Source organism: Bufo bufo, chromosome 6 (genome assembly GCF_905171765.1).
Source record: "Bufo bufo chromosome 6, aBufBuf1.1, whole genome shotgun sequence".
In the NCBI taxonomy this organism is placed as follows: domain Eukaryota; kingdom Metazoa; phylum Chordata; class Amphibia; order Anura; family Bufonidae; genus Bufo; species Bufo bufo.
Genome location: NC_053394.1, coordinates 394496558 through 394505672, shown reverse-complemented (window position 1 = coordinate 394505672; position 9115 = coordinate 394496558).

The window sequence follows — 9115 nt, the reverse complement described above, 5'->3', positions numbered from 1 at the left end:
ACTCTGGCATTCCTACATCTGGGTATCACCATAAATACTAAAAGGGGGACTCCATGTCCTCGTTGCTGAAATGCAACTGGCGTCACGTCAAATTACACTAACAGGGGGACATACATTGCCTGTCCAAAAAAAAAAGTCGCCACCAAAAAAAAAGATTCTCAATGGGGTTAAGGTCTCATGCTCCCTGATCCACTCTTTCACAATTTGAGCCAAAATTAATCCTGGCATTGTATTCTTGGAATATGCCAGTGCCATCAGGGAAGAACAAATCCATTGATGGAATAACCTGGTCATTCAGTATGTTCAGGTAGTCAGCTGGCCTCATTCTTGAAGCACATACTGTTGCTGAACCTAGACCTGACCAACTGCAACCCCAGATCATAGTACTGCCCCCACAGGCTTGTACAGTAGGGACTATGCATGATGGGTGCATCACTTCATCTGCTTCTCTTCTTACCTTGATGCGCCCATCATTCTGGAACAGGGTAAATCTGGACTCATCAGACCACATGACCTTCTTACATTGCCCAGAGTCCAATCTTTATGCTTCCTAGCAAATTAAAGACTTTTTTCTGGTTTGCCTCGCTGATTAGTGGTTTTCTTACGACTACACAGCTTTTTAGTCCCAATCCCTTGAGTTCCCTTCGCATTGTGCATGTGGAAATGCTCTTACTTTCACTTTTAAACATAGCCCTGAGTTCTACTGTTGTTTTTCTTCGATTTGATTTCACCAAACGTTTAAGTGATCGCCGATCACGATCATTCAGTATTTTTTTTTCCCGCCACATTTCTTCCTCGAATACGATGGGTCCCTACTATCCTTCTAGTTTTTAATAATGCGTTAGACAGTTCTTAACCCAATTTTAGTAGTTTCTGAAATCTCCTTAGATGTTTTCTCTGCTTGATGCATGCCAATGATTTGACCCTTCTCAAACATACTAACATCTTTTCCATGACCACGAGATGTGTCTTTCGACATGGTTGTTTAGGAAATGAGAAGCAACTCATTGCACCAGTTGGGGTTAAATAACTTATTGCCAGCTGAAAGATAATCGCCCATGCAGTAATTATCCAATAGGAGGCTCATAACTATTTGCTTAGTTAAATCCAGGTGGCGACTTTTTTTTTGGACAGGCAGTGTACAGTCGTGGCCAAAGGTTTTGAGAATTACATAAATATTGGAAATTGGAAAAGTTGCTGCTTAAGTTTTTATAATAGCAATTTGCATATACTCCAGAATGTTATGAAGAGTGATCAGATGAATTGCATAGTCTTTCTTTGCCATGAAAATTAACTTAATCCCAAAAAAAAACTTTCCACTGCATTTCATTGCTGTCATTAACCCCTTAATGACCACCCATACGTGTTTATACGGCGGTCACTAAGGGGCCTTAGGCTGGGCCACCGCGTTTTTACGGCGGCCCAGTCTAAGCGCTGCACGGCTCCCCCGTGCAGCGGGGAGCGCGGACCTGGCTCTCACATGAGAGCAGGGTCCCTGCTCTAACAGCCCGGACCGGCAGAAGTGCCGATCCGGTCTGTTTAACCCTTTACATGCCGGGCGCAATGGCGCCCGCTGCATGTAAAGTGGTGACAGAGGGAGCGGTCTCCCTCTGTCTCCCATCAGCACCCCAAAAATGCGATCGCGGGTGCTGATGTGTTGGGAAGCTTACCTTGCTTCCGATCAGGGCCCGAGCCTGTCTTCCGTTACCTCCAGCAGGCTGTGCCTCTCTGGCGCAGCCTGCTGGTCAATGTTTGAATAGCTGTCACGAGGGTATCGAGAACCACGCCTGACTCCGTTATACCCGGGGTCAGGAAGTCGCAGCGGTTGGCTGCACGCCCTATTTAAGATAGGGCTGTTTTCCTTATGGTAGCTTTCTGGGTTTGCTTTGCAAACCCTTTTGGCTCACTCAGGGATACGTAGCTCCTTCTCCTCAGCTGTTCCTTATCCAGCACTCCCAAACCTCCTTATAATCCTCTCTCACACTTCTCTGGTTGCCAGAGATAGAACTTCCCACCTGGACATCTATTCTGACCTTCTGGAGCTGTGTTGCTGCGTTCTCTTGTAGTTGGTCCAGAACGCTACCCTCCGGATCCCTGTTGGACCTTTGTGGTCTATTGTGATCGCCCACCTGGGTGTATGTGTTTGTCTGTTTTGTCTGTCCTCTCCCTGGTGTTTCCCTCTTAGTGATAGTGGTGCGGACTAGCGATCCCACCGGCCCGTTCACTATCTAGGGCTCATTTTAGGGAAAGCCAGGGTTTAGGCACGTGATCGCCGCACGGGTGAGGAACCCGTCTAGGGACGTCAGGGCAGTCAGGTGCCAGCCGCAAGGTGAGTTAGGGGTCACCACCTTTCCCTCTCCCTTGGGCAGGGCTTTCCCTTTTATCCTCCCTGTGCGTGACGCCGGTCATTACATTATCTCTGGCCCTTATTTTGTGTAGGTAAAGAAAAAATTTTTTTTTTACCTACTTAGAATCCAGTATGGATCAAATTGCTGCTATGTCCAAACAATTTCATGGCCTGTCTTTGGAGGTGTCAGGATTGAAGGCGTCGGTCCTCCAGCAACAGCAGCGATTGCAACTGACCGCAAGCCCAGCGGTTGCTACTGGTAACCAGGTTGTTGCGGAACCCAAGGTCCCTCTCCCTGACAGATTTTCTGGGGGAAGGGACAAGTTTTTGACATTCCGTGAGGCCTGTAAGTTATATTTTAAACTGCGCCCTTACTCCTCTGGTAATGAAGATCAGCGGGTGGGGGTTGTTATTTCTCTGCTGCAGGGGGACCCACAGTCCTGGGCGTTCTCTTTACCTACTGATTCCCAGGCTCTTCGGTCAGTGGATGAGTTTTTCGGGGCCTTGGGTCTCATATATGACGACCCTGACCGAGTCGCACTGGCTGAATCAAGATTACGGAGACTCTTACAAGGAGAGCGGCCGGTAGAGGAGTATTGCTCTGAATTCCGTAGGTGGGCTACGGATACCCAATGGAACGACCCGGCTCTCAGGAGTCAGTTCTGCTCTGGGTTATCCGAAAGGGTTAAGGATGCGCTTGCATTATATGAGACCCCCTTTTCCCTTGATGCGGTTATGTCCCTTTCTATCCGTATAGAGAGACGCCTTAGGGACAGCCGGGGGGTATACGTTTCCTCCATACGTACATCGCAATTTGTGTTGCCAGCGGTTATTATTTTTGGTGATAAGACGGAGACTATTTCTTTCTTTCTAGACAGTGGAGCAGGGGTAAATTTGATAGATGCCCATTTTGCTCGCACTTTGGGTTTATCTCTCTGTACGTTACAGAGGCCCATTCCCATATTCGCTATTGATTCTGCTCCCCTGTCTCAGAGAAACCTCACCCACATTGTTCATAATTTACACCTTCGGGTAGGGGACCACCATAACGAGATGCTTTCAGGTTATGTTCTGGAGGGGCTTCCCACTCCGGTAGTGCTGGGTCTTCCCTGGTTGGTAGCGCACAATCCAGTAGTGGATTGACAGGCCAGGGAGATATTGGAGTGGAGTGAGCAGTGCAGAGAAAATTGCTTAAATAGCAATTGCTTAGTCGCCTCCATAACTACCCTACCTACATTTATTTCGGATTTTGAGGATGTTTTTTCTGAAAAGGGTTGTCAGAAGTTACCACCTCATCGTCCTTATGATTGCCCGGTTAACCTTATTCCCGGCGCAAAATTACCCAAGACCAGATTATATAATCTTTCGGGTCCAGAGAGACAAGCCATGAAAGATTATATCTCCGAGAGCTTGGCTAAGGGACACATCAGACCCTCTTCTTCACCCGTGGCTGCAGGGTTTTTCTTCGTTAAAAAGAAAGATGGGGGCCTGCGTCCTTGCTTAGATTTTCGCGAATTAAATCAGATAACCATCCGAGACCCATACCCTCTTCCTCTCATTCCTGACCTGTTTAACCAGATTGCGGGTGCTAGGTGGTTCTCCAAACTTGATCTTAGGGGGGCCTACAATCTGATTCGTATTAAGAAGGGGGATGAGTGGAAGACAGCGTTTAACACCCCCGAGGGGCATTATGAAAATCTAGTTATGCCTTTCGGTCTGACCAATGCTCCTGCCGTCTTTCAACATTTCATTAATGACATTTTTAGTCATCTAATCGGCAGGTTTGTGGTAATATACCTAGATGATATTTTAATTTATTCGTCTGATCTGAAAACACATGAGGTGCATGTCAGACAAGTACTGCAGGTCCTACGGACGAATGAATTATATGCTAAAATTGAAAAATGTGTCTTCGCCGTTCAGGAGATACAATTCCTAGGTTATTTTTTATCTGCCTCAGGTTTCCGTATGGATCCTAGGTAGGTCCAGGCAATTTTAGATTGGGATCTTCCTGAGAACCTCAAAGCACTACAACGGTTCTTGGGCTTCGCGAATTTCTATAGGAAATTCATTAAAAATTATTCACTTATTGTAAAACCGCTTACTGACATGACTAGGAAGGGGACTGATTTTTCTAAATGGTCTGACGCCGCTAAAGTTGCTTTTTCCTCTCTAAAAGAGAGGTTTACCTCAGCACCTGTACTAGTCCAACCTGATGTCTCTCAGCCTTTTATCATGAAGTCGATGCGTCAGAGGTGGGAGTGGGGGCGGTGCTGTCTCAGGGTCCGTCTCATGGCAAATGGCGTCCTTGTGCTTTCTTTTCTAAAAAACTATCTGCAGCAGAAAAGAACTACGATATTGGCAATAGGGAACTATTAGCTATTAAACTTGCGTTTGAGGAGTGGCGTCACTTCTTAGAGGGGGCAGTCCACCCCGTCACTGTGATTACGGACCACAAAAATCTTCTGTACCTCGAATCAGCTAAGCGTCTCACCCCTAGACAGGCTAGGTGGTCGCTATTTTTTACCAGGTTTAACTTTGTGATTACCTATCGTCCTGGGGCAAAGAACACCAAGGCTGATGCACTATCTCGTTGTTTCCCTGGAGGGGGTAATGTGAGTGATCCGGTGCCCCTTCTTCAAAGAGGAGTGGTTGTTTCTGCGGTACACTCTGTTTTGGAGGGGAAGGTGTTAGAGGCCCAGGGGGACGCCCCGGTCTCTTGCCCCTCAGAGAAATTGTTTGTACCGTTGAACCTACGTTTCGAATTATTAAAGGAACATCATAGTTCGGCACTTGCTGGGCACCCGGGTAGTAAAGCAACCTTGGAGCTATTGTCTCGTTGTTTTTGGTGGCCAAGGTTGCGTCAGGATGTATTGGATTTTGTGTCTTCTTGTTCTACCTGTGCGCGCGCAAAAGTTTCACATACACGTCCTGCAGGGTCTCTATTACCACTCGTCATTCCCAATAGACCGTGGACACATCTGTCAATGGATTTTATCACTGACTTACCTTTGTCTGCGGGTAAAACAGTTATTTTGGTAGTAGTGGACAGGTTTAGCAAAATGGTACACTTCATTGCGTTACCCGCACTACCTAATGCTAAGACTCTTGCTCAAGTATTCGTCAGTGAAATCGTGAAGCTTCACGGGGTCCCCTCCGATGTTGTTTCGGATCGGGGTACCCAGTTTAATTCTAAATTTTGGAAAGCTTTTTGTTCCCGTTTGGGGGTACACTTGTCCTTTTCCTCAGCTTTCCATCCTCAGTCGAATGGACAGACTGAGCGTACCAACCAAAACCTTGAGACATATCTAAGATGTTTTGTGTCTGAAAACCAAGAGTTGTGGTCATCATATTTACCGTTAGCTGAGTTTGCCATAAATAATCGTCGTCAGGAATCCACTGGCAAGTCACCATTTCTTGGTGCATATGGCTTTCATCCCCAATTCTGTACTTTCAAAGAGGGGGGGTCTTCTGGGGTTCCCGAAGAGGAACGGTTTTCGTCATCTCTTTCATCGGTATGGCAGAAGGTGCAAGCTAACTTGAAAAATATGGGAGGTAAATACAAATGCATGGCTGATAAGAGACGGTCGCCAGGTCCGGACCTAGGAGTGAATGACTATGTGTGGTTGTCTACTAGGAATATTAAATTGAAGGTTCCCTCTTGGAAACTGGGTCCTAGGTTTATTGGCCCTTACAAAATTGTAGCCATCATCAACCCCGTGGCTTTTCGCCTGGAGTTACCTCAGACTTTTAAAATTCATAATGTTTTTCATAAGTCGTTACTCAAAAAATATGTTCCACCTCTAGAACCGTCACCGCTGCCACCCCCTCCTGTTGTCGTGGATGGTAATCTAGAATTTCAGATATCCAAAATTGTTAATTCTCGTCGGGTCCGCCGCTCTCTTCAATATCTGGTGCATTGGAGAGCTTACGGTCCCGAGGAACGAATGTGGGTTCCTGCGTCTGAGGTAAACGCCGACAAGCTAGTTCGGGTTTTTCATGCCTCTCATCCTGAGAGACCTGGTCCTGAGTGTCCGGAGGCCCCTCGTAGAGAGGGGGGTACTGTCACGAGGGTATCGAGAACCACGCCTGACTCCGTTATACCCGGGGTCAGGAAGTCGCATCAGTTGGCTGCACGCTCTATTTAAGATAGGGCTGTTTTCCTTATGGTAGCTTTCTGGGTTTGCTTTGCAAACCCTTTTGGCTCACTCAGGGATCCGTAGCTCCTTCTCCTCAGCTGTTCCTTATCCAGCACTCCCAAACCTCCTTATAATCCTCTCTCACACTTATCTGGTTGCCAGAGATAGAACTTCCTGCCTGGACATCTATTCTGACCTTCTGGAGCTGTGTTGCTGCATTCTCTGGTAGTTGGTCCAGAACGCTACCCTCCGGATCCCTGTTGGACCTTTGTGGTCTATTGTGATCGCCCACCTGGGTGTATGTGTTTGTCTGTTTTGTCTGTCCTCTCCCTGGTGTTTCCCTCTTAGTGATAGTGGTGCGGAATAGCGATCCCACCGGCCCGTTCACTATCTAGGGCTCATTTTAGGGAAAGCCAGGGTTTAGGCACGTGATCGCCGCACGGGTGAGGAACCCGTCTAGGGACGTCAGGGCAGTCAGGTGCCAGCCGCAAGGTGAGTTAGGGGTCACCACCTTTCCCTCTCCCTTGGGCAGGGCTTTCCCTTTTTTCCTCCCTGTGCGTGACGCCGGTCATTACAATAGCATTGCTATTGAAATGCAATGCATTATAGAGATAATGCATAACATTTTAAAAGCAATCAAAATACTGTATATTATCGTCCCCTTGTGGGACTATTAAGTAGTAAAAAAAAATTGAAAAAAAATACACATTTATTAAATAAAAAAAATTCCATAAAATAAAAAAATATGCTTTTTTTTCCATTGAAAATAAGCTTTTCAATTAAAAAAATTGCAAAAAGAAAATATCCCCCATATGTTTGGTATTGCCGCGTCCGTTCCAACTGGGACTACATAAATATTACATAAATTATCCCCTATGGTGAACGCCGTAAAAAAAAAAGACAGAATTTCAAATTTATTCTTAGTTTCCACCGAAAAAAACGTAATAACAAGCGATCAAAAAGCGGCATTTACTCCAAAATCATACCAATGAAAAATACAAGTCGTCTTTCAAAAATCAAGCCCTCACACAATTCCATATAAAAAAAAAAAAAAACGTTATGGGTCTTGTGAAGTGGCAATGCAAAATCATTTTTTTGGTAATAAAAGGGGTTTTATTGCAAAAAAAGTAGTAAAACGTAAACAAAATTATAAGTATTTAGTATCACTGTAATCGTACTGACCCAGAGAATAAAGATATTATGTTATTTGTACCGAAAAATGAACGGCATAAAATTTATAATGTAAAAACGCAGTGGCAGTATTGCTATTTTTCCCCATCTCCCTCCCAGAAAGAGTTAATAAAAGTTAATCAGAAAGTTATATGTACCCCAAAATGGCGCCATTAAAAACTACAACTTGTCCCGTAAAAAACAAGCCCTCATGAAGCTATATAGACGAAAAAATACAAAAGTTATAGCTCTTGGAACGAGACCATGAAAAAAGGAAGAAAAACGTTTGGTCATAAAGGCCCAAACAGGCTTGGTCACTAAGGGGTTAAAGGACCTGCTGAGATAATTTCAGTAATCGTCTTGTTAACTCAGGTGAGAATGTTGACGAGCACAAGGCTGGAGATCATTATGTCAGGCTGATTGGGTTAAAATGGCAGACTTGACATGTTAAAAGGAGGGTGATGCTTGAAATCATTGTTCTTCCATTGTTAACCATGGTGACCTGCAAAGAAACGCGAGCAGCCATCATTACGTTGCATAAAAATGGCTTCACAGGCAAGGATATTGTGGCTACTAAGATTGCACCTCAATCAACAATTTATAGGATCATCAAGAACTTCAAGGAAAGAGGTTCAATTCTTGTTAAGAAGGCTTCAGGGTGTCCAAGAAAGTCCAGCAAGCGCCAGGATCGTCTCCTAAAGAGGATTCAGCTGCGGGATCGGAGTGCCACCAGTGCAGAGCTTGCTCAGGAATGGCAGCAGGCAGGTGTGAGCGCATCTGCACGCACAGTGAGGCTAAGACTTTTGGAAGATGGCCTGGTGTCAAGAAGGGCAGCAAAGAAGCCACTTCTCTCCAAATAAAACATCAGGTACAGATTGATCTTCTGCAGAAAGTTTGGTGAATGGACTGCTGAGGACTGGGGCAAATTCATATTCTCCGATGAAGCCGCTTTCCGATTGTTTGGGGCATCTGGAAAAAGGCTTGTCCGGAGAAGAAAAGGTGAGCGCTACCATCAGTCCTGTGTCATGCCAAAAGCAAAGCATCCTGAGACAATTCATGTGTGGGGTTGCTTCTCATCCAAGGGAGTGGGCTCACTCACAATTTTGCCCAAAAACACAGCCATGAATTAAGAATGGTACCAAAACACCCTCCAACAATCCAACAACAGTTTGGTGAAGAACAATGCATTTTCCAGCACGATGGAGCACCGTGCCATAAGGCAAAAGTGATAACTAAGTGGCTCGGGGACCAAAACGTTGACATTTTGGGTCCATGGTTTGGAAACTCCCCAGATCTTAATCCCATTGAGAACTTGTGGTCAATCCTCAAGAGGCGGGTGGACAAACAAAAACCCACTAATTCTGACAAACTCCAAGAAGTGATTATGAAAGAATGGGTTGCTATCAGTCAGGAATTGGCCCGGACGTTGATTGAGAGCATGCCCAGTCGAATTGCAGAG